Below are 26170 nucleotides of genomic sequence, written 5' to 3'. Positions count from 1 at the left end.
TGAAAAGGTGGATGAGACAAGCAGGGCTCAATGTGCTGGAACTCTTAAGAAGTTGAGTCTGCATTCAAAGTAAAACAGAATATTACAAAGATGATTAGAGTCCAAAGGACTTTTAAAGGAGGATCCCAGGTTACTCAGCTCAGAAATAATCTTCCTCTACACATAGGCATTCTGAAAATATATTAGTAACAGGTCATTTATTTTCAACTTTTAAAACTCCATTTGGAAATCCTAGACCATCATTAATAAAACAATAACAAAACACCAAATCTTGGTCCCTTGATCTGCTCTCACTCCTTACTTTTCATATTTTTATGAGTTCACTGTTTTAGCCTGTCTTTGGCTCTCTTTGGGATCAATTTCCTTCCAATAAGAGCAGTCCAATAAGAGCAGCGAAGCAACAGCTATTCTAATTAGGCCGAGAGTTCCTAGCCTGCCCCCTCATTCCCTGCACCTCAAGCCATTTCTCTTTCACTTCGTAGGCATGCAAGCCCTCGTGAGCCTTGCAGAGAACATTCCCATTGCCACCAGCAGGAAGGACAGAGTACCACTGATAGAGTGTTCCCAGAAAGATCTCCATCAGCCTTTTACTGTACATATTCTCTGTACTTAGCTCTGTGCTAGGAGCTGAAAAAGAAAAAAATGGGCATAATCTCTGCTTTTGAGCAATTCATAACCTAGTTGGAAGGACAGGATTTAAGTATATCAAACAATTAACCAACAAACGTGACAGTGCATAATTAAGTTCTGAATTACACAAAAGGAGATCACTGAGTAACTCGGCTAAGGCTTCAGTGAGGACATATTTGAGCACAAGCAAATTCTCTCAAGAAATTATTTAGCTCTCATTAGACTAAGTCTGAAAGAATAAGGCTGTCTACTTGATAACTGGGTACGGAAAAGAACAAAATATAGTGACAAGAATCTTTTGAAACCTTCTAAATAATTCTAGTTTCTACGTGACTGTAGGATAAATGAGAAATAGCCTTGAATAATTTCTACAAATGATCCTCAACTTGCATTTAACAGCTGTTTCTAACCTACTCTCATGCAAACTTGAGAGGCTCACTAAGAGAGAAATGGTCATATTCCATTCCCCTCTCATCTCCTTTTTTTTTCTTTTTTTTGAGACAGGGTCTCACTCTGTCACCCAGACTGGAGTGCAGTGATGCGATCTTGGCTCACCGCAGCCTCCGCCTCTCAGGCTCAAGCGATTCTCCTGCCTCAGCCTCCCAAGTAGCTGGGATTACAGGTGCATGCCACTACCACCCGGCTAATACCCTTCTAATAAGATATCAATAAACAGCAAAGTGGTCACATTTTGAACAGAAAAAAGGGGAAGAAAGGAGAAACAAAGATCTGGATGAAATAAAAACCTGAATAGTTAGACCCCAAATCAAAATGATGGTCGTGAGGTAGGAGGCAGAACTCTGGACCAGGTTGAAGACCGGCTGTAACAGAAAAGAGGCAACACCACCACTCCATAAGACACACCCACTGGTGTGTGTCAGTTTACCACTGCCATGGCAACACCCAGATGTCACTACTCTTTTCCGTGGCAACAACCTGGAGGTTACCACCCCTTTTCTAGAAAATTCTGAATAATCTGCCTCTTAATTTGCATGTAATTAAGAGTGGGTATAAATACGACTGCAGAACTGCCACTGAGTGGCTGCTCTTGAGGCTGCCTACAGGGTCTATCCCTGCTCTGTAGAGCAGTCACGGCGCTGTAACACTGCCACCTTGATAAAGCTGGTTTCTTCTACCACTGGCTCACTCTTGAATTCTTTCCTGAGCAAAGCAAAGAACCTTCCTGGGCTAAGCCCCAATTCTGGGGCTTGCCTGTCCTGCACTGGTCCCTTTGTGACCAGAGCAGATAAATGCAAGGAATAGAAGACAAGTGACCTGGATTACTCCTTTGTCCTACCAAGCAATGGCTGTGTCATATGAGCAAGGCATTTTCCTCTGTGTGAGTTCTTTAATCAGAAGATGGGAAGAATAAGCTCTGCCTCTTCCCTTAACAGAATTTATTCACATAAAGAGTAAACCAAGAGAAAAAAATTGTGAAAAAGGTTTCCTTTGTGAGAGTAAAAACATTTCTAAAATTGTTTCTATTTTACAGGCACCTGTGGAAGTCTCAACAAGCTTCAACAATAACACCAACAAGTAAATTTCTGAGCAGTATATTCTTACTGCTGAAGAAGTTACCCAAATACATGTAGATACTGAACCTATTATTTCATATGAAATAGCATAATTTTGATAGTGAAACAATGAACTAAGGCATTATTTATTTATTTATTTATTTATCTATTTATTTTTGAGACAGGGTCTCACTCTGTCACCCAGGCTGGAGTGCAGTGGGATGATCTCAGCTCACTGTGGCCGCCATCTCCTGGGCTCATGTGATTCTCCCACCTCAGCCTCCCAAGTAGCTGTGACCACAGGTACACACCACCACACCCAGATAATTTTTGTATTTTTAGTAGAGACGAGGTTTCTCCATGTTGCCCAGGCTGGTCTCAAACTCCAGTTCAAGTGATCTGCCCGCCTCAACCTCCTGAAGTGTTGGGATCACAGGTGTGCGCAACCACACCCAGCTTAAGGCATTATTTTTAAACAAGTAACCTTAAAGCAGATTTTTCAAAAGCAAAGCAACTAGACCAGGTATGGTGCCCCATGCCTATAATCCCAGAACTTTGGAGGGCTGAGGCAGGAGGCTTGCTTGAGCTCAGGAGTTCAAGACCAGCCTTAGCACATAAGTGAGGCCTTGTTTCTACGAAAAATAAAAACATTAACAAACATTAGCCCAGGGTGGTGGCACATGCGCCCATGTGCCTACGTGCCTGTTGTTCCAGCTACTCAGGAGGCTAAGGTGAGAGGATCACATGAACCTGGGAGATGAGACTGCAGTGGGCTATGATCATGCAACTGTACTCCAGCCTGGGTGACAGCAAGACCATGTCTCAAGAAAAAAAAAAAAAAAAGGCAAAGCAACTAAGCAACTAAATTTTCTTCCCGAAAATGTTTGAATGGGGCAATTTCATCCTGAAATCGCTCAAATGGGAGAATATCAGAGAATGAGAAAAAACTTAAGCCCAAACAATAAACAGAATCCAGGAACATCCTTAGGGATATTTTACTCCATAGCCATAGGATGTGGCTTTCTGTGAAATAGAGGGACATAAGATTCTAAGAAAATTTTCTGTTACTCAGGGTATGTTTATCTTTGGGTTATGAATGCCAATTACTTGCACAGACCAACACAATGTATGACATTTTCTATCTCTCTCTGCAATCTCCTTCATGATAATTTTCTGGATTGGGAAACAGGCCTCAAAGGTAGGGTGGGGACTTTTGCTTATTAAAACCAGATACAAAAATTCTCAGGTCCAAAGTAGCTCCTTTAGTATTACAGAAGAGACTTAAATGTAAGCTTTCTCATCTATAAAACAGAATTGCTGTGCGAACTACCAAATGTGAAAAGCTCCTAGCATAGACTCTGGCATATCAGAAGTGCTCAAAAAGGTGAAGTGCCTTCCTTAAACTTTGCTGAAGAGAACCTTACATATCATCAGTATTTGACGAATCCTAGTCACTTAAATTCCAGTTCTTCATTCATGACAACCCATTAGTCCATGTGTCTCAGTGACTGAGGCAAAGCAGCTGTGTGAGAGGAACGAAAACAAACAGAAACTGTCCAGGGTGTGTGGGGTAAAAAAGAACAAACAAAAAACCATCCAGGTTCCAGTCAAAACCAATGTGGGCAAGAACTAATCAAACAAAAATATATTATATCTAAGGGAGACTCCTAAGACAAGAAATATTAGGAACTTAATACATTATCATATTAATAAGCTCAAAAGAAAAAATAGGCATAATTATTTTATTAGATGCTAAAAAAAGTCATTTGACAAAATTCAACATACACTACTAATTTTAAAAGAGCAATAGGGCCGGGTGGGGTGGCTTACATCTATAGTCCCAGCACTTTGGGAAGCTGAGGTGGGTGGATCACCTGAGGTCAGGAGTTCAAGACCAGCCTGGCCAACATGGCGAAATCCCATCTCTACTGAAAATACAAAAAATTAGCCGGGTGTGGTGGTGGACACCTGTAATCCCAGCTACTCAGGAGGCTGAGGCAGGAGAATCGTTTGAACCCCGGGAGGTAGAGGTTGCAGTGAGCTGAGATCCCGCCACTGCACTCCAGTCTGGAAGACGGAGTGAGACTCTATCTCAAAAAAAAAAAAAAAAAAAAAATTAAAAAAAGAGCAACAGAAAAAATACTTCCTTAACATAAATTTACAAAATATATACTTTCCATAAATATATACATCTACATATTTGTGTATAATTAGCATTAGGATTAACAATGAGAGACCAGAACATTCCTTCTGAAGACAAGAACAATATAAGGAAGGGCTTATCTGTATTACTTACATAAAACTCTGGAAAGCTGGCTGAAGTAATTAGAAATAAAAGGGAAAATGGTTGGGCCGGGCGCAGCGGCTCACGCCTGTAATCCCAGCACTTTGGGAGGCCGAGGCGGGCAGATCACGAGGTCAGGAGATCGAGACCATCCTGGCTAACACGGTGAAACCCCGTCTCTACTAAAAATACAAAAATTAGCCAGGCGAGGTGGCAGGCGCCTGTAGTCCCAGCTACGCGGGAGGCTGAGGCAGGAGAATGGCGTGAACCCCGGAGGGCGGAGCCTGCAGTCAGCCGAGATCGCGCCACTGCACTCCAGCCTGGGTGAAAGAGCGAGACTCTGTCTCAAAAAAAAAAAAAGAAAAAAAGAAAAAAAAAAAAAAGGGATAATGGTTGAAAGGGCTGAGCACGGTGGCTCACACCTGCAATCCCAGCACTTTGGGAGGCCAAGGAGGGTGGATCACTTGAGCCCAGGGGTTTGAGACCAGCCTGGGCAACATGGTGAAACCACATTTCTACAAAAAATTAAAAAATCTGTCAAGTATGGTGGCTCATGCCTGTAGTCCCAGCTACTAGGGAGGCTGAGGTAGGAGGATCACTTGAGCCCGGGAGGTCAAGGCTGCAGTGGGTTATGATCATACCACTGCAATCCAGCCTGGTTGAGAGAGCAACATCCTATCTCAAAACTAAGTAAGTAAAAAAATAAGGCTGGGCACGGTGGCGCACGCCTGTAATTCCAGCACCTTGGGAGGCCGAGGTAGGCGGATCATGAGGTCAGGAGATCGAGACCATTTTGGCCAACATGGTGAAACCCTGTCTCTACTAAAAATACAAAAATTAGCTAGGCGTGGTGGTGCATGCCTGTAATCCCAGCTACTCAGGAAGCTGAGGCAGGAGAATCGCTTGAACCAGGGAGTGGGAGGTTGCAGTGAGCCGAGATCACGCCACTGCACTCCAGCTTGGTGACAGAGTGAGACTCCGTCTCACAAAAAAAAAAAAAAAAAGCTGAAAGAAAGAGACAATACAATCCTCATTTGTAAATATATGACTGTGTACTATTGGATCTCAAGAGAATCAACCAAAAAAGCTGGTGGAAGCATTAAGATATTATCTTGTTTTTTGTTTTTTTGAGACAAAGTTTCTCACTGTTGCCCAGGCTAGAGTGCAGTGGTGTGTTTGCGCTCGGCCAAGATAATATCAAATTAAAATATAAAAAATCTTCTGGGCGCAGTGGCTCATGCCTGTAATCCCAGCACCTTGGGAGGCTGAGGCAGGTGGATCACCTGAGGTCAGGAGTTTGAGACCAGCTTGGCCAACATGGTGAAACCCGATCTCTACTAAAAAAAAAATACAAAAATTAGGCCAGGCCTGGTGGCTCACGCCTGTAATTCCAGCACTTTGGGAGGCTGAGGTGGGCGCATCACCTGAGGTCAGGACTTCAGCCAACATGATGAAACCTCATCTCTACTAAAAATACAAAAATTAGCCAGATGTGGTGGTGAATCCCAGCTGTTCGGGAGGCTAAGGCACGAGAATCACTTGAACCTGGCAGGTGGAGGTTGCAGTGAGCCGAGATCATGCCACTGCACTCCAGCCTGGGCAAAAAGATGGAGACTCTGTCTCAAAATAAATACATAAAAATAAACAAACAAATAAACAATGGGAGCAAAAGGAACAGGCTGAACAGAATTCAGAAGGCCACAATTAACTGTTAAAGGGCACTTAAAGAAAAAGTACCTATGGTTCAAGTTAATTTCAAGCCCCTTTATACAACTGAAGTAAAGATTAAACAAAGTCAATTAGAACCCAGAGTACTGGAGCTGAAAGTACTATTTCCAGTTTACTGATGGAAACTGAGGTCCAAAGAGATAATAGAAATCTTTTAAGTCAAGATACATTTCCTCTGATTAGAATGGGTATATATGTTAATACTGAATGTTATATTGACCCAAACATTACACAAGTTTCCCCCTGCAAAAGTGCCAGTTAATCGCTCCCAAAGAAATCTAGGAAACCTCTAGGCTTGGCACAGTGGTTTTAAACATAGCAGGACCCTGCCTCTACCAAAAAAAAAAAAAAAACCCCAAAACCAAAAAACATTTTAAGATAAAAACAGAGTTTACTACCAGAATACTCTCACTAATGTGTATTAATTACTGCTGTGTAACAAAACTGATAACACTTTTTTTTTTTTTTGAGACAAGAGTCTCGCTCTGTCGCCAGTCTGGCATGCAGTGGCGCGATCTCAGCTCACTACAACCTCCGCCTCCCGGGTTCAAGCGATTCTTCTGCCTCAGCCTCCCAAGTAGCTGGGACTACAGGTGCGCACCACTAGGCCCGGCTAATTTTTGTATGTTTAGTAGAGACAGGGTTTCACCATGTTGGCCAGGATAGTCTCAGTCTCTTGACCTTGTGATCTGGCTGCCTCAGCCTCCCAAAGTGCTGGGATGTGAGCCACCACACCCGGCTGCAAAACACATTTATTATCTCACAGTTTCTGTGTGTCAGAGATTCAGAAGCAGCTGGGGTAGGTGGTCCTAGCTCAGGGTCTCTTGTGAGGTTGCCATCCAGTTGGTGGCTGGGGCTACAGTCACCTTGATGGAGCTGCAGGATCTGCTTCCCGTGTGGCTGCCTTGCAAGGCTGGCAAGTTTGTACTGGCAGTTGACAGGGAGCCTCAGCTCCTCTCCACATGGAATCCTCCAAGGACTGCTTGATAACCTCATGACATGGCAGCCGGCATCCCACAGTGAGTGGCCCAAGAAAGAGCAAGGCAAAAAGGTGCAATGTATTTTATGATGTAACCTCAGAAGTCACACTCCATCACTGCTGCAATGTTCCAATGGTTACACAGGTCAGCCCTCTTCAGTGTGGGCATGTGAATCACAGAGAGCCATAGTCACTGGGGAGACCCTGGAGGCTGGCTCACACATTTCATGAAATGTCTTAAGGATATACCATAAAAGTAAGGAAAGGTCCCAGAAAGAAGATCAAGCATAGAAAAAGAAATGATGGACGAAGAAAATTGTAAAAATATAGGGAAATTTAAACAAACATTGCTTTTATAAAACAAGAATGGCAATGTCTGATTTACACACAGTAAATGGTACAACAAGTGTGGTGGGAGGAACTGACTGGATTAAAGCATTTTTTAGGGACTTTAATTGTTTCAGAAGAGAATGGAAATTAACTTTAAACTCTTAAGTATTCACATTCAAAGCTTGAGAGTAAACTAAGAAAATAAAAATTGAATGTCTATCTTTCAAATGCATACTTTAGAAACTGGCTAACACAGTGAAACCCCGTCTCTACTAAAAATACAAAAAATTAGCGGAGCATGGTGGCGGGCGCCTGTAGTCCCAGCTACTCGGGAGGCTGAGTCAGGAGAATAGTGTGAACCTGGGAGGTGGAGCTTGCAGAGAGCCGAGATCGTGCCACTGCACTCCAGACTGGGTGACAGAGCGAGACTCCGTTTCAAAAAAAAAAAAAAGAAAAATGGAATGAAAATGGAAGAAAAATGGAAAAACTGTCAACAAATTCAAAAGGAGACAAAGAAGGCTAAAGAGTCATCCAGAAACAGAGACATCCCCCCAAAAAAAGGACAAATAGAAAGCATAAATTAAGATGGCAGAAAAAACACCTATGGATATCAAAAGCCACAGTAAGTATAAATGTGTTAAACTCGTAAGGTAAAATATATAGATTAGATTTATAAAACAAAACCCACTTATATGCTCTTCATAAGAATTCACCTAGAATAAGACTAGAAAGTTATACCAGATATATAATAATCAAAAGAAAGCTGGAATAGATAATATTAGACAAAACAGAATTACTAGAGACAGAATAATCAGGAAGATAATTCTAGACCTATATAAACTTAATAAAATGGCTTAAAAATAAATACCACAAAAACTGACAGAAGTATGAGACAGTGACAAGCTTACTTATCAGAGGGGCATATTTTAACATACCTCTCTTAGTAATTGATAGTTAAACAGAAAAAAATGCTAACATTACCAATATTCAAATGAACACATGGAATCCGGAACCCCACAACAGGAGAATACAGAATCTTTTCAAACATACATAGAATGTTTTCAAAAATTGATCTTGTATTTAGGTATAAAGTAAGTTACCAACAAATTTCCTTTTTTTTTTTTTTTTTTTGAGACAGGGTTTTGTTCTGTCAACCAGGCTGGAGTGCAGTAGTGCAATATCGGCTCACTGCAATCTCTGCCTCCCGAGTAGCTAGGGCTAAGGTGCATGCCACCACACCCTGCAAATTTTTTTTTTTTTTTCAGAGATGAGGTTTCATCATGTTGCCCAGGCTGGTCTTGAACTCCTTGACTCAAGCTATCCACCTGCCTCAGCCTCCCAAAGTGCTAGGATTACAGGCATGAGCTACCATGCCCGCCCAGCCTTTACCAATACATTTCAAAAAATCAGTAATATGAGAACTACTTTTTCTCATTAAAATGCAATTAAATTAGAAATCAGTAATAAGAAGGTAACTTTAAAGAGAATCCATTTGAAAGTATAAAAACATCCCTGTAAAGAACTCATGGGTCAAAGAAGAAGTTATAATATAAATCAGATAATATTCAGAACCAAACACTAAAATATGACGTATCAAAACGTTGCTATGCCATTAAAGCAGGTATTAGGGGAAACTTTATTTTTTTTTAAAGGAAACAACAGCTGTAAGTAGTTATATGAGAAAAGAAGAAATGCTGAAATTAATGAATTAAGCAGCCATTAAGAAGTAAAAAATAAAGGGAGAGCCAAATAAGCCCAAAAATCTAAAAGAAAGCAGGATAAAAGCAAATTTCACAAAATAGAAAGCAAATATATATTAGTCTTAAGAGGCTAATAAAATCTAGAAACCTACAATTGTTTTTCAAGAACATACTCCAGATTAAGCGAAGATATACAAGATTAGACTATGCCACAAACCACTTTATGCAAGTAAAGCTGGAAACTTAGATGAAAAAGGTAGATTTCTAGAAACATATAATGTAACAGAAATTATTAAGGAAGCTAGAGAATGCCTGAAATGTTCTACAACTATTAAAGACAGTGATCAGTAGTTTACACTCTTCTGAAAATGAGAACACCAAGTCCAGATTATCTTCACAGGCAAATTCTACCAAACATTCAAAGAAAATATCATTTTAGTCTTATATACATTCTTCCAGAGGATCAAAAGGAGGAAACACTTTCCAATTCATTTCATAACATTAACATAACCTCAGTACCCAAGAAAGAAAAATTATAAGCCAATCTCTTTTATGATCAGTAATGAAAAATTTTAAAACAAAATATTAGCAAAACAAATAATGTATTTAAAAAATAGCCGGGCACGGTGACTCATGCCTGTAATCCCAGCACTTTGGGAGGCCAAGGCGGGTGGATCATGAGGTCAGGAGTTCGAGACCAGCCTGGCCAACATGGTGAATGAAACCCCATCTCTACTAAAGATACAAAAAAAAAAAAAAAATTAGCTGGGCGTGGTGGTGCACACCTGTAATCCCAGCTACTCAGGAGGCTGAGGTAGGAGAATCGCTTGAACCTGGGAGGCAGAGGTCGCAATGAGCCAAGATCGAGCCACTGCATTCCAGCCTACGTGGCAGGACGAGACTCTGTTTCAAAAAAAAAAAAAAAAGTCATGAACCAGTTAGATTTAGATTTATTCCAGGAATTTAAAGATGCTTTAACATTAGAAAACCTATGCATGTAATCTCCATCATTAACAGATTAAAGGACAAAATATATTATCATTTCAACAGATTTATATCAAGAATTTGGTAAAACTCATCCATTTATGATAAGTCCTCTTATCAAACTTGGAATAGAAAACATTCCTTGACATAAAAGATACACACCAGAAATCTACAGCAAACACTTTAATAGTGAAACATTAGAATGTTCTATTAAAAACTAGGAATAAAACAAGCTGTTCACCATTCCCACTTTTGTTCAAGGTTATACTGTTGTCAAGACTCTGGCTATTTGAGAAGGCTGTTCAGCTAAAAGCAAAAAAAGACCCTAGCCAGCTCAGTAACAGAACAAAAAAGACATAAAAATATGAAGTTTGAAATAGAAGAAACAAAAGCCATTATTTGCAGGTTGATTTATGACAGCCTATTTGGGAAATCCAGAAGAATTCTCATTATTAGGATTAATGAGAGATCAACCAGGTTGCTAGATTTCTGAAACTCAAATGCATTTCTAAACACCAGCAACAAAGAATTTAAAAATGTAATTAAAAATATATATATATATACTATTTAGGAAGCAACAAAAAATGAGACACCTAGGGATAAAACAAAATAATAGCAACAGCTACCAACCACTGAGCATTTACTATGTGCCCCTATGAAGCAGAAACATTAGCCCCTATTTTACAGATGAGGAAAACAAGGCACAGAGAGGCTGACTTACCCAAGATGACATTGTAAGCAGCTAGGTGAGGATTGAAACCAACAGGATTGAAACCCAAGATGACACTGTAAGCAGCTAAGTGAGGATTGAAACCCAGGCAGCCTGGTTCTGAAGCCTTTGCTCTTAAAACCACTACTCTATGCTGTCTCTACACTGTCTCACTCCGTAAGATGTGCAAGACCTGCATGGAGTTGTAAGATATACTGTATGTATACAAATGTCATTGTAAGACAAAACAGATGCCATGTTCATGCATAAGAGACACTCTAGCATTGATATGTTGATTCTCCTCCGAATTGACATAAAAAATTAATACAACACTGATCAAAATTCCAACAGGATTTTCCACAGATGCTAATTCTAAAATTTATAAGGAGGAGCAGGCCAGGCATGGTGGCTCATGCCTGTCATCCCAACACTTTGGGAGGCCAGGGTGGGCAGATCACTTAAGCCCAGGAGTTCAAGATCATCCTGGGCAACATGGCGAGACCCCATCTCTACAAAAAATTTTTACAAAGTAGCCAGGCTTGGTGGTGGCATGTGCCTGTGGTCCCAGTTACTTGGGATGCTGAGGTGGGAAGATCGCTTGAGCCTGGGAAGTTGAGGTTGCAATGAGCCATGATCATACCACTACAAGACACTCTTGAAGAAAAGAAACAAGGTGGGGAAATTAGGCTATCAAGTATCTAGATTTATTGTAAAGAAACAGTAGTGGAAGCAGTATGGTATTAGTGAAGGAACAACAAAAAGATCAATGAAACAGAATAGAGTGCCCAGAAACAATCCCACAATCATGCAGAGACAATATAAGAAAAAGGCAGTATTTCAATAACTGGGAAAAAAAATAAACTATGAAATGCAAAAAAGGAAATTTGGATCCACACCTCACACCATACATAAAAATAGTCTTCATGTAGCCTAAATACTTATATGTGAAAGGCAAAATTTTAGAATATTGGACAATATTTTTATGACTCTGAGGTAAGAGTAGATTTCTAAAACTAAGACATTGAAAACAATGAGAAATCCAACTATATTAAAATTAGGAAGTTCTATTCATCAAGAGACACCAAAAAGAGACTCAAAAGACAAGCCAAAGGCAGCTGTGGTAGCTCATGCCTGTAATTCCAGCACTTTGGGAGGCAGAGGTGGGAGGATCAGTTGAGGCCGGGAGTTCAAGTTCGAAGTTGCAGTGAGCTATGACTGTATTCCAGCCTGGATGACACAGAGCAAGACCCTGTCTCAAAAAAAAAAAAAAAAAAAAAAAAGACAAGCCAAAGCGATGAACCTGGAGAAGACTGAAACTCCTAATACTGACAAAGGGAAAGAACTATAAGTCTGTAAGAAAAAGACTGACAAATCAATGGAAAAGTGGGCAAAAGACAAGAACAGACGCTCCATGTTTCAGGAAGAGGAAACACTAATGGATAATAAATATACAAAAATATGCTCAAATCATTAGGAATCGGGGAAATGCAAATTGAAATCAAAATACCATTTTACACCCACAAAATTGGCAAAACTAGGTGTGTGTGAAGATGCGGCACGATGGGAACTCATATGCTGCTGGTGGGAGTATCAACTGGTACAATCACTTCAGAAACTATTAGGCATCATCTTTCGAGGCTAAACATATGTGAAGTCCATGATCCAGCAATTTCACTCATTACCAGATGACAAGGGTAAGTTACTCATCTTCCTATGCCTCTGCTCCCTCATCTGAAAAATGAGCATTGTAATAATACCAACTCATAGGGTTGCTCTTAGTGCCCATATATATAAAAGCACTGAGAACACTGCCTGGCCCATTATAAGTTCCTTATATACCTGACAATATTTGCACTGTTCTCATCAGAACCCAAGTGTACACTGTCAGAGGAGCAGACAAATCTGTAAATTCACACAATCAAAAGCTATCCAGCAATGAAAGTGAATGAACTAAGCTTAAGCTGCAGAAAACTACCTATAATATTGTACTGTATCTAATTCAAAACCAAGCAAAAATAAATGATTAATTGTGCAGGGAAATACATATAGAATAAAACTTAAAAGAAGAGGATGAAACCTAAATAAAGTGAGGCTGGGATATTTGAAGGAAACAAGGCAAGGATGTCTAGTGCATGGCAAATGAAGACAGCTGTAAGATGTGACGTCAGGCTGGGCATAGTGGCTCACGCCTGTGATCCCAGCACTTTGGGAGGCCAAGGCAGGTGGATCACCTGAGGTCAGGAGTTCGAGAGAGCCTGGCCAACATGGTGAAACCCCATCTCTACAAAAAATACAAAAATTAGCTGGGTGTAGTGGCGGGCACCTGCAGTCTCAGCTACTCGGGAGGCTGAGGCATGAGAATCGCTTGAACCCGGGAGGCGGAGGTTGCAGTGAGCCGAGACCATGCCATTGCACTGCAGCCTGGGTGACAGAGTAAGACTCTGTCTCAAAAACAGAACAAACAAACAAACAAAAAGATGTGAGGTCAGAGGCAAACGGAGGCTGGACCATGCAGTAGGGACCTTTATTTTGTTTATGATGGAAAGCCACTGAAGAATTATAAACAAGGGGGTGATAGATCTGATTTGTGCAAGATCACCCTGCTGCTAGGTGAATAATGGACAAAGAAAGGGGAGAGTGGAAACAGGAAAATCAGGAGGCTGTGGCATGGCCCAGGAAAGACAGGAAGAAGTTTGTTCTGAAGTAGTAGTAAAGCTGGATTTAAGTGTGGAACTCAGGAACACTGATAGAACTGACAGGTCTTGCTGATGATGAACTGAACGTGGGGTATGGGGCAAACAGAAAACTCCAAGATGTTTCTGGGCTTTTGGCTTGAGCAATAGGGTGGATGGATGGTGGTGCTGTTTCATCAGACAAAGGAGACTGGGAGAAGTTTTGGGGTGAATAGGGCAGAAAAGTCAGGACATGCAAGTTTGAGACATCTTAAATATCTGAGTAGAAAACTGAAGTACTACTATTAGGCCAGCTGCTTATGAGTTTTGATCTCAAGGGAAAGATCAGCCTAGAGAGACAGATTTAGGAGTCGAGGCATAGAGATGATATTTAAAGCAATGGGATTGGCTAAGATCTTCCAGAGGAGAGTTCAGGTAGAAAAGAGAATAGGCCAAGAATGGGACCCTGGGTATTCCAAGGCTTAGAAGTCTGGCAGAGGAGAAAAGTTCGGCAAAGGAAACCGAGGAGCTGCGGATGAGGGAGGAAAACCGGAAGGACGTGCCTTCACAACTTAGAGAAGAAAGTGGTCGAGAAGATGTGTCAGATGCTGACGAGGAGTGGAATGAGCTGAGAACAGAAAACTCATCACCGGATCGGGCAGAATGAAAAATACTGGTGACTACAATACTAGACATTTCAGTGGAGCAGGAAAAACATTTGACTAAAGGATCTTTCCTTCTAAGGAAGACAATCAGTTGCAGATGAAAAGTGAGGACAGAGGACAAGATTTCGAGCTGCAATAAAGGGCATGCTGTACAGAAGAAGGAACCTGCACCTGCAGCTTGGTCTCCACACTGGCCAGCAGTAAGGCCACCAACTCAATTTCTAGCACAGCTGGTTAAGATGTTGGGACCACATGTTCTCCTCTAAGATCTCTTGTGGTTCTGAGAATTCCCTGTTAAGAGAGAAGTGAAGTTTCACTTGAGAATATAGGGATGAGATGTGAAGGGGAACCGGAATGCAATGTCAACAAACTATATACAATATTTTAAAACTGTTATTTAAAAAAAATTTTTAGAAGGCCAGGTGCGGTGGCTCACACTTGTAATTCCTGCACTTTGGGAGGCCGAGGCAGGAGGATCACTTGAGCTCAGGAGTTCAAGACCAGCCTGGGCAACATAATGAGACTTCGTCTTTACAAAAAAAAAAAATATACATACATATATATATGTGAGTATATATATGTGTATATATGTGTATATATATGTGTATATATGTATATATAGTGTATATATGTATATATATATGTGTGTATATGTATATATGTGTGTATATATGTATATGTGTGTATATATGTATATGTGTGTATATATATGTATATATGTGTGTATATATGTATATATGTGTGTATATATGTATATATGTGTATATATGTATATATGTGTGTATATATGTGTATATATGTATATATGTGTATATATGTGTATATATGTGTATATATGTGTATATATGTGTATATATGTGTGTATATATGTATATATATGTGTGTATATATATGTGTGTGTATATATATGTGTGTATATATATGTGTGTATATATATATGTATTAAGAGACAGTGATTTCACTATGTTGCCCAGGCTGGATTTGAACTCCTGGGCTCAAAGGATCCTCCTGCCTCAGCCTACCCAATAGCTGGGACTATACTAACAAATGAAAATTTTTTTTTAAATAGATCTGGTGTCACTCTAGAACTACATACAAGAAAAATGACATAGCACACAAGTGCCCAGAAAGGTTCAATTATGTCCTACCATATCATTACCCCAGGGTCACTGTGCTATTTTTGAAATCATATAGATCAGGAGTTGATCTGTATCTCCTCTGTAACGAGACTTGAGTGATGAACTGAAAAACGCACATGGAAGAAATCTTTAACTCTGTAGAGTTCGAAAGCTGCACAGTAATACCAAGAGGCTAAATATGAAGATTTTTGCTCTTTTTCCCAATTATGTAGGCATTACATCCAGATTCTGCCACTTCCCATGAACCGAAACGCCAGGACAGGAAACACCAACTTGTGATTTCACTCTTTTTCCTTTCTTACTTGCATTCTCTCCTCACTTGACTCCCCTCCCGCAAAGTTCAGCTTCTGACAGTCTTACAATGCTTAAACAGAGTAAGAAAACTGCAATTCGGACTCAAGATGTCTTTATCTACAAAGAAAATTAACATTTTAAAAAATAGGTCACGGAGGCCGAAACAACTTGCTATTTTACCTTTAAATGGTACATTTTAAAGCATTGTATAACCAGCTGGGGTTTTTTGACCAGAGATAATTCCATCTTTCTCTGATCTCCCTTTCTATCCCACCTCAAGGCAAGACCTGTATTTTGCTTTAGAAACAAACAGCTGCACTCAGAGAGAGAAAACAAAATAATCCTTAGACATTCCTGATAAAGGACTTCACAGACAGAAAATACCATTATCTTACTGTTTGAAACCAGAAGACTTTGATTCAAATAACAATACACGTCACATCATAGCTACCTATTCAAAGATCTTCCACCTTGTAAAGAAGAATTCTGGGGTATGAATGAGCATCTTTAAGTCTACTGTTGAGACCCCAATACAGGAAGTATAAATTTTAGACCTAAGATCTGAATAATCATCTAGCTTTGTATCAGAAATGTTAGCAGCAATGCTGGGTGTGACTGAGATACTGGGATAGGAGAGCATCAGGTCAGACTACCAATAACTTTTTAATTTTTTTTTTTGAGACAGGGTCTCACTCTGTCACCCAGGCTGGAATGCAGTGGAGTGATCTCAGCTCACTGCAACCTCTGCCCACCTCGTTCAAGCAGTTCTCTCACCTTAGCCTCCCTGAGTAGCTAAGACTACAGGCACGCACCACCACACCCAACTAATTTCTGTATTGTTTGGTAGAGATGGTGTTTCACCATGTTGGCCAGGCTGGTCTCAAACTTCTGACCTCAAGTGATCCAACCACCTCGGTCTCCCAAAGTTCTGGGATTACAGGTGTGAGCCACCACACCCAGTCACCAGTAACTATTTTTAAGGAGAAACTGCAATAAACTTTTTTGTACTAATAGGAAATGAGACTTACTTGTATCACTTTTAGATTTCTAGTTATTCTCCAATGGCAAATTTAATAACCATACTCAGTCTTCAAATTTTCCAAATAAAAAGGGTCATTTTATTATACCCATCAGGATTGCTGATATCTAAAATGGTATCCTTGACTTCTCCAAACCCACATTTACTGCGGATAAAATTTTAACATTGCTTACTTGGTTTTACATAATAGACGCATTAGTCTTAGCAAATGTATTTTTGCATATGTACATAAAATAATTTTCCTACTGACAACTTCAAATTATGCCTTATTTTCATCTCCTAAAGCTGCCACAACAAATTACCACAAACTTGGTGGTTTAAGACAACAATAATTTATTCTCTCATAGCTCTGGAGGCCAGAAGAGCAACACCAAGGTGTAGGCAGGGCTGTGTGGCCTGTAAAGGCTCTAAGGGAGCATCCCGCCTGGCCCCTTCCAGCCCCCAGTGGCTGCTGGGAATCCTGGGCATTCTTGGCCCTGTCACTCCAACCTTGGCCTCTGTCTCCACATAGCCTTTCTCCCCTGTTTCTATGTCTTAAAACTCTCTCTCCTTCCTCTTATAAGAACACCTCTTATACAGGCGCGGTGGCTCAGGCCTGTAATCCCAGCACTTTGGGAGGCTGAGGTGGGAAGATCACCTAAGGTCAGGAGTTCTAGACCAGCCTGGTCAACATGGAGAAACCCTGTCTCTACTAAAAATACAAAAATTAGCCTGGCGTGGTGATGGGTGCCTGTAATCCCAGCTACTGGGAAGGCTGCGGCAGGAGAATCACTTGAACCTGGGAGGCAGAGCTTGCGGTGAGCTGAGATCGCACCACTGCACTCCAGCCTGGGCAACAGAGATGCTGTCTCAAAAAAAAAAAAAACAAAAAAAAAACCAACAACAACAACAAAATACATCAGTCATTAGATTTCAGGTCTATCTTCAATAAAAGATTATCTTATCTTCAAAGACTCTCGATCCAAATAAGGTCACATTCCTAAGTACCAGGGGTTACTTGAGGGCCAATATTCAACCCACTACACCAATTAATATCCATCAGGTTGGGCTCCTAAAATAATGCATGTTTGCCTCTCATGGCAATCATCACATTCCTCCTGGAATCCAACCTGACTCTGGAAAAGCTATTATTTATAGGAAGTCAATAGGGAATCTCTCGAGGCTGTGAATGCTCATTCTCTAATTTATCTGTTTTGCAAATCAGAGTAAGGGTTTTTCCGTAGGAAAAAAAAATGTGGCCAATTGAATTTCTACTTACTTTTCTGGCTGAGATTTAAAGTGGGAATTTATTCATTGTCCCAATGAAATTAGAGTAATAGGATCTTTTTTTTATTACCCACAATATAGACATTCTTATCTTTTACTTGAGTTTTAAACCACGGGTTTATTCACTTTTTTTTCTAATTGCCCAGGAAGAAATTATTTTCCATTTAGCTAGGGGGAACTAAGATTCCATCTGCTCTACTTCAGTTTCCTTTCTCCACTCTAGTGCCCTCTTTATTTTTATTTATTTGGTGTTTTTATTTTTGTTTTAGAGATAGATTCTTGCTCTGTCCCTCAGGTTAGAGTACAGTAATGTGATCTCAGCTCACTGAAGCTTTGAACTCCTGGGCTCTGATGATCCTAACCCCCTTAGCCTCCTGAGTAGCTGAAATGACAGGTACATGCCACCACGCCCGGCTAATTTTTTTTTAGTGCCTTTCAGCCATCTGCCAGGTCATGCAAATTACATATTTGTGTATGTTTGTTTATCCCCTGTAGCACTTCTTGCCTGCCAGCACCACTCATTAGTGCTACATATATATATTCTCTATTTCAGAAGCTGATGAAATTTCTTTAAACCTTGGCCATACACACAGAGAGAATAACAACAACACCACAAACACATACACTTACCTCTGCCTCACCTATTCTAGATGCTCTACATATATTAGCATCCTTTATCCTCACCAAGTGAGGGGTACTATTAGCCACATCTTACAGATGAGCAAACTGAGAGAGATGAACAGAGATTAGTAAACAGTGGGACCTGAATATGAACCCAGGTAGGTGGCTTCAGAGTCCATGTTCTTAACCACAATGCAAGCAAGACTGCCTCTGAGGATGTGCCCAGATGCTAACACTATTCTGTTAGTGGTGAGGTGATAGATGAGTTTTTAAGAAATGCTTTTTGGTCAGGTGTGGTGGCTCACACCTATAATCCTAGCACTTTGGGAGGCCGAGACAGGAGGATCACTTGAGCCTAAGGAGTTCAAGACCAGCCTGGGAAACACAGCGAGACGTCATCCCCACCCTCACTCCCCTGCCAAAAAAAAAATCAGCCAGGCATGGTGGCACATGCCTGTAGTCCTAGCTACTTGGGAGGCTGAGGTGGAAGAATCACTCGAGCCCAGGAGATTGAGGATACAGTGAGTCACGTTGGGGCTACCGTACTCCATCTTGGCCAAGGGACCTCATCTCAAAAAAAAAATAAGCTTTTCTATATATCCCACATTTCCTATAAAGATCATGCGTTAATTTTTTTAATCAGGAAAATTTTTTTTAAACAAAACTTTCACAATTTGTGGGGGTGTAACATCATAATGGCAAACATATAACACTATAAGCCAGATACTGTTATGTGCAATGTATATAATTTAATCCTCAAAACAATTATCATTATTTTATATTTGAGAAAACTGAGGTGCAGAAAAATTCAGTAGATTACCTGAGGTCATGCAGCTAGTAGGTGTCAGCCAGGATCTAGCACCAATCTGTGTTAACTAGGTTAGGCTGCCTAAATTAGATATAAAACTTCGGTGTCAAACTCCCATTTGAATTACAGTCACACTGCACTAATGCGTTGAAGAACACAGACCATGTCCAACTCTTATTTGAATCTAACTCCTAGCACAGTGGTTTAAAACAAAACAGGAAATGTGTAGCTTATTTAATTAAACTATAACCTTTACCATTCAATATAAATATACTAAGGGGAGAAAATAAATCTGCTTCACCACACTAAATATTAAAAAATCCAAGTGTTATCATTCTAACACACTTCTTAATTGGACAATACTAGCCCAGATTAAAGGGCATTTAAATTACCCCTTTCTAAACAGTGTCACAAATGCAGAATATTTTCTCCCTCTGCCGCTGGATGAGCTGGGCATGTTGCCAGATCTTTTTCTAATTAGCTCCTGTGGTTAATTTCTTAATCTGTTAGCATTTCCTTACAGCTTGTTAAATGTAAAGATAGCTGAACTTTTTCCACTGTTTCTGTGAAAGTGGAGTAATCTTCCATGTCAGTCTCATATGGGTGGATTAATCAACATTAAACAGCTGCCATCCTACACTTACCAGATCAGCAAATACCACTTGCTCCCCCGCCCCCCAAACTGAAAAACCTACGACAATCTCTTGGCCAGGCTGTGGGGAAGCAGGCACTAGTACCTAGCTTGTGGGAATGTAACTGGCACACCCCTATGGAGGGCAGTTTGGTAATGTCTCCCCACCTTGCATATGCACATACTCTTTGACTCAGTATTTCTTTTTTTTTTGAGACTGAGTTTTGCTCTTGTTGCCCAGGCTGGAGGGCAATGGCGTGATCTCGGGTCACCGCAACCTCCGCCTCCCGGGTTTAAGTGATTCTCCTGCCTCAGCTTCCTATCTGGGATTACAGACATGCGCCACCACGCCCAGCTAATTTTGTATTTTTAGTAGACACGGGGTTTCTCCATGTTGGTCAGGCTGCTCTCGAACTCCCAACTTCAGGTGATCCACCTGCCTTGGCCTCCCAAAGTGCTGGGATTACAGGCGTGAGCCACCACACCCGGCCGAGACCCTGCATTTCTGAAAACATTTTTCACTCTTGATTTGACAGTTTGACTAGGTGTAGAATTATAGACTGAAAATTTTTCCATCAGGCTTTAGATGGCATTAATCTATTATCTTTTAGATCCCAGTGCTATTGTTAACTGGTCTAATATCACTTGTTTTAGATCATTTTTATGTGACTTTTCTCTCTGATGCCTTTAAAATTTGCCATCAGTGTCACAAAATTTTATGACAATGTACTGTTGAGGGTCTTTTTCATCACTTTTTTCATTCTGGACACTGGGTGAGCTCTTATCCATCTGAGACATTTTTGGGGAAAACCTCTTGTGTTGCTTTTTAAATAATGCCTTGTCCTTCACCTTTCTAGAACTCCAATAGTCAGATGTTGGACCTCCTAGATATCCTTTAATTTTCTTTTTTCTTCCACTTATTGTCTGTTATCTTTGACCAACTGCTTTACTTTACTCTCTCTGCCACCCAGGTTGGAGTGTGGTGGTGTGGTCATAGCTCACTGCACCCTAGAACTCCTGGGCTCACCCAATACTCCCACCTCAGCCACCCAAGTACTTAGAACTAGGGGTGTGCCCCACCACACCCAGTTAGTTTTTTCTATTTTTGTAGAGACAGGGTATCACCATATTGCACAGGCTGGTCTTAAAGTCTTGGTCTCAAGTGAGCCTTCTATACTGGCCTCCCAAAGTGTTGGGATTACAGTTGTAAGCCACCATGCCCGGCCTACCTTCCAACTGCTTTACTGCAATCTTCACTTAGTGAGATTTTTCAATTCTCAAGAACATTCTTGAATAGTTCCTTTACATGGCATCCTGCTCTTGTTTCCTTGATGTAACATCTTATCTCTGAGGAATTTGTTTTTCAAAGTGCAGGCCGGGCACAGTGGCTCACACGTGTAGTCCCAGCACTTTGGGAAGTCAAAGCCAGTGGATCACTCGAGCTCAGGAGTTCGCGACTAGTCTGGGCAACATGGCAAAACCTTGTCTCTACGAAAAATAAAAAAAAACTAGCCAGGTGTGGTGGTACGTATCTGTAGTCTCAGTTACTTGGGAGGCTGAGGTGAGAAGATCACTTGAGTCCAGGGGAAGGAGGCTGCAGTGAGCCGAGACTGTGATCATGCCACTGCACTCCAGCCTGGGCAACAGAGCCAGACACTGTCTCAAAAAACAAAAGAGGTGCTGAAGAGCTAACTAGAAATTCTATGTGGATGAGCACCGCTTGCTTACTGTGGGACCTCACAGCATGTGATGGGATAAGGAAATTCTAAATACTATGTTTGTTTGTTTGTTTTTCCCATAGGCTAGTCAATTTCCCCAGACAGAAATGTGATAATGTCCTGGCTGAGGGGCTTATAAATGAGTGTTCTAGGAGCCAAGGATGGGTCAGTTGCTCTGAGGTAAGTCTTTCAATGTCTTGGTGGGCAGAGATGGTATCTGTGATAACAAGCCCCATAGCCAAGACAGTAGGAGCCAAGACAGGAAGGTAGGTGGAAAGATCTGGCTGAATATGCAGACATCAACTTGATCTACTATTTTAGGTAAGAAACCTGCCTCCCATCCTCATTTATAACAGGATTTCCCCAGGTTAGACTTTGACACACATATTCTTTGGGGATGGGGATCTGGGGTGCTAACTCTTCCACATTCAGACTTTCAACTCATTTTCCTGTTTTCAGCCCCAGTGTATATCCTATATTCGCAGGTACCTAAAACTTATCTCAGAACATGGCCCACATGCAGCTGAAAACAGGATTGCTTCCTGTTAGCTTCCTCCACTGCAAATACTTACTGGAGCAGATAAAGTTGAAACCTAAATTACTCATCATATATGCACCTACATTTCAGTTTTCAAAATTTTGTAGGGAAAAATTCTGGCCCACTGCGATCTCCTCTCCCAATCTCTTCATCCTTATAGATTTGTAACTTTTTAAAAAGAAAATTCCTTTACTGTCATTTTAGTGGGGTTGGGGAGGGAGGAAATATAATCCATCCCATTTCTCCATCTTTTCTAAAAGTCTCTCCTGACCCTGAAGACATCTGTTCATTTGTCATTGGTCACAACTTGGTAACATGTACCATCCTACGTAACTGAGGGGAGACAAAATTATCAAAGCAAAATGACCAGAACTTGGGGTCAGAACATTCTTCCTAGAAGAACATCACCACAAAGAGGAATCTGATACCTGAACAAGAAAGAGGTTCTGGGAAAGAGAATAAACAACCTAAAGTATAATCATCACCTAGAGAGTGAATACTGAATAGCTGCCTTTATTAAACCACGGAAAGATTTTTTTTTGAGACAGAGTCTCGCTCTGTCGCCCAGGCTGGAGTGCAGTGGTGCCATCTTGGCTCACTGCAAGCTCTACCTCCCAAGTTCACGCCATTCTCCTGCCTCAGCCTCCCAAGTAGCTGGGATTACAGGTGCCCGCCACCATGCCCGGGTAATTTTTTGTATTTTTAGTAGAAACAGGGTTTCACCGTGTTAGCCAGGATGGTGTCGATCTCCTGACCTCGTGATCCGCCTGCCTCGGCCTTCCAAAGTGCTGGGATTACAGATATGAGCCACCGCGCCCGGCCGGTAAGATTTTTTTTTAAATCAACCTTAGGCCGGGCACAGTGGCTCACGCCTGTAATCCCAGCACTTTGAGAGGCCAAGACGGACGGATCACTTAAGGCCAGGAGTTCAAGATCAGCCTGGCCAACATGGTGAAACCCCATCTCTACTAAAAACACAAAAATTAGCTGGGCATGGTGGTGCATGCCTGTAATCCCAGCTGCGGGAAGCAGGAGAATCGCTTGAACCCGGGGGTGGGGGGCAGAGGTTGCAGTGAGCCGAGATCACATACCACTGCACTCCAGCCTGGGGGACACAGCAAGACTCTGTCTTTAAAAAAAAAAAAAAAATATATATATATATATATATATAAAATTAAAAAAAGAAGAAACAACTTTGTGGAGGATATAATTTACAGACAATAAACAAAATTTACATACAATTTACATAAAACATACCAGTGTCAACACCCCCACAATAAAGACACTGAGCATTTCCATCACCCATGAAAGTTCCTTTATGCCTCTTTGCAATCTTCCCTCCACCCAAGCCCCAGGCAATCACTCCTCTATTTTCTTGTCACTATCCACTGGTTTGCACCTTTGAGATTTTTATATAAATATACAGCATGTACACCTCTGGGTCTGGCTTCTTTCGCAAAGCATGTTTTTGAGCCGGATACATGCTGTCTAGAGCTCTTTTTTCCTGTTGAGAGCTCTCATTGGACGGGGACAGCACAGTTTGTTCATCCATTTGCTGATGAGCCCCCGGATTGTTTCCAGCCTTTGGCCATCATGAATACGCTGCTATGAACACTCATAGAGAAGCCTCTGCGTTTTCATTCCTCTCAGATAAATATCTAGGCATGGAATTACTGTATCCTTGAGTAACTGTTGTTTAACTTTAAAACAAAGTACTGTTTTCTGAACTAGTACTACTTCACATTCTCAACAGAGCATATGAAAGTTCTGCTTGTGCCACATACTTGCCAACACCTGGTGCTATCGGTCTCTTAAATTTTAGGCATACGTAGAGGGTAAAGAGTGGTAGTTCAATATGGCTGGAAATTGCTTTTCTCTGATGATTAATAATATGAAGTATTTTCTGTAGCTCCTGGCTACTGTTTTATCTTACCTTGTGAAGTATACTTTGAAATCTTTTGTGCATTTAAAAAATGGGGTTACTATTATTGAATTGTAAGAGTTCTTTACAATCCTTCGTCAGATTTATCTATTGTAAACATTTTATCCCATATTGTACATTTTCTTCATTCCTTTCTGAAGAGCAAACATTTAAATTTTGATAAAGTCCAATTTAGCATTCATTTATTTTATGGCATGTGCTTTTTGTATCCTACTTAGAAAATCTTTTCACACCCAGAAGTCACATGAACGTTTTCCCCTGTAATTTTTCCAGAAGCTTTATAGTATTAACTCATTTAGGACTTTGGTCCGTTTTGAGTTTTCTGGGCAGCATATCAGGTATGGGTTAATGTCTGTTTTCTTCCACACAGATATTTAGTTGCTGCTGTACCATGTGTTGAAAAGATGTTCCTTTCCCCATTGAATTGCCTCAGGACCTTTGCTGCAAATCAATTGACTATTTACGTGTGGATCTATTTCTGGATTCCATCTTCTCATTTATGTACATGTCTATTATTTTGCCAGTATCACAGCCTTGCAGTGCTGTAAAAGTCAGTCTTCAATTTTTGCTGGCTTTGCCAGTTCTAAGTACTCTGCATTCCATACACATTCTAGAACCAGCTTTTCAATTTCTACAACGAAAATACAGCAGAAATTTTGATTGAGAATGTATTGAATCTACAGATGAATTTGTAGAAAATTGCTTATGTTTATGATACTGAGATTTCCAATCCACAAGCCTATTTATACTAATATTTTGTAGTTTTCGGTGTGTAAGTTTTACATACATTTTGTTAAATTTATCCCTAGTACTTCATGTATTTGAATGATATGGCAAGTGGAACACTATACTTAAAAATTTTTTTCCAGTTATGTTTTTTTGGTATTCTGACCAAAACATAAATGGTTTTCTTGATATACTGACCTTGTATTCTCTTACAGTAGTGAGATCCTACTGTATCTCGCTAAACTCACTTACCAGTCCTAGTAGCCTTTTTATTTTTATTTTTTAGAGACAGGATCTCACTCTGTTGCCCAGGCTGGAGGGCAGTGGTGCTATCATAGCTCACTGCAGCCTTGAATTCCCAGGCTCAAGCAATTCTCCTGCTTCAGCCCCTAGAGCAGCTAGGACTACAGGTGTGCACCACTACAATGAGCTAATTTTTAAAACTTTTTTGCAGAGATGGGATCTCACTATGTTGCCCAGGCTGGTCTTGAATTCCTGGCCTCAAGCAATACTCTTGCCTTGGACTCTCAAAGCACTGGGATTACTGACGTGAGCCACTGCACCTGGTTCAGTATTTTGAAGCTGTTATCAGGGACATACACATTGAAGATTTTTATAGCTCTGTAAGATATTGACCTTTTTATCATTATAAAGTATCCTTCATCTCTAACAATATTCCTCGTTTTAAAATTTATTTCATTTGATGTTAATATCGCCACTTCAGCTTTCTTATGTGTATTCTTTTCATGGTATAATCTTTTTCCATCCTTTTACTTTTAACCTGTGTCTCTGTGTTTAAAGTGTGTCTCTTCTAAGCAGGTAAAATGTACAAATCTTACAACAGTAAATTTCCATTTGCCCTGCCCCATCTTAGTACTACTGTTGTCATAATTACACCTATATATACATTATATGTTTAAAAGGCTTTGTTTGTTTTTTGTTTTTTTTTTTTGAGACAGAGTCTCACTCTGTCACCCAGGCTGGAGTGCAGTGGCGCCATCTCCGCTCACTGCAAGCTCCGCCTCCCGAGTTCACATCATTCTCCTGCCTCAGCCTCCTGAGTAGCTGGGACTACAGGTGCCTGCCACCACGCCTGGCTAATCTTTTGTATTTTTGGTAGAGATGGGGTTTCACCGTGTTAGCCAGGATGGTCTCCATCTCCCGACCTCGTGATCTGCCTGCCTCAGCCTCCCAAAGTGCTAGGATTACAGGCGTGAGCCACCGCGCCCGGGCAGGTTTTTTATTTTTTAGGT

The 26170-nt window shown here is 40.8% G+C and overlaps 1 protein-coding gene across 2 annotated transcripts in view; it reads right to left on the bottom strand.

Moving 5' to 3' along the window:
- The window catches only part of PACS1 (phosphofurin acidic cluster sorting protein 1), a 158887-nt gene that overhangs the window by 53164 nt on the left and 79553 nt on the right, over window positions 1-26170 (bottom strand). The window lies entirely within an intron of this gene.

Source organism: Hylobates moloch, unplaced genomic scaffold (genome assembly GCF_009828535.3).
Source record: "Hylobates moloch isolate HMO894 unplaced genomic scaffold, HMol_V3 SCAFFOLD_5, whole genome shotgun sequence".
Taxonomy (NCBI): domain Eukaryota; kingdom Metazoa; phylum Chordata; class Mammalia; order Primates; family Hylobatidae; genus Hylobates; species Hylobates moloch.
This window is presented reverse-complemented; position numbering and strand designations above follow the sequence as displayed.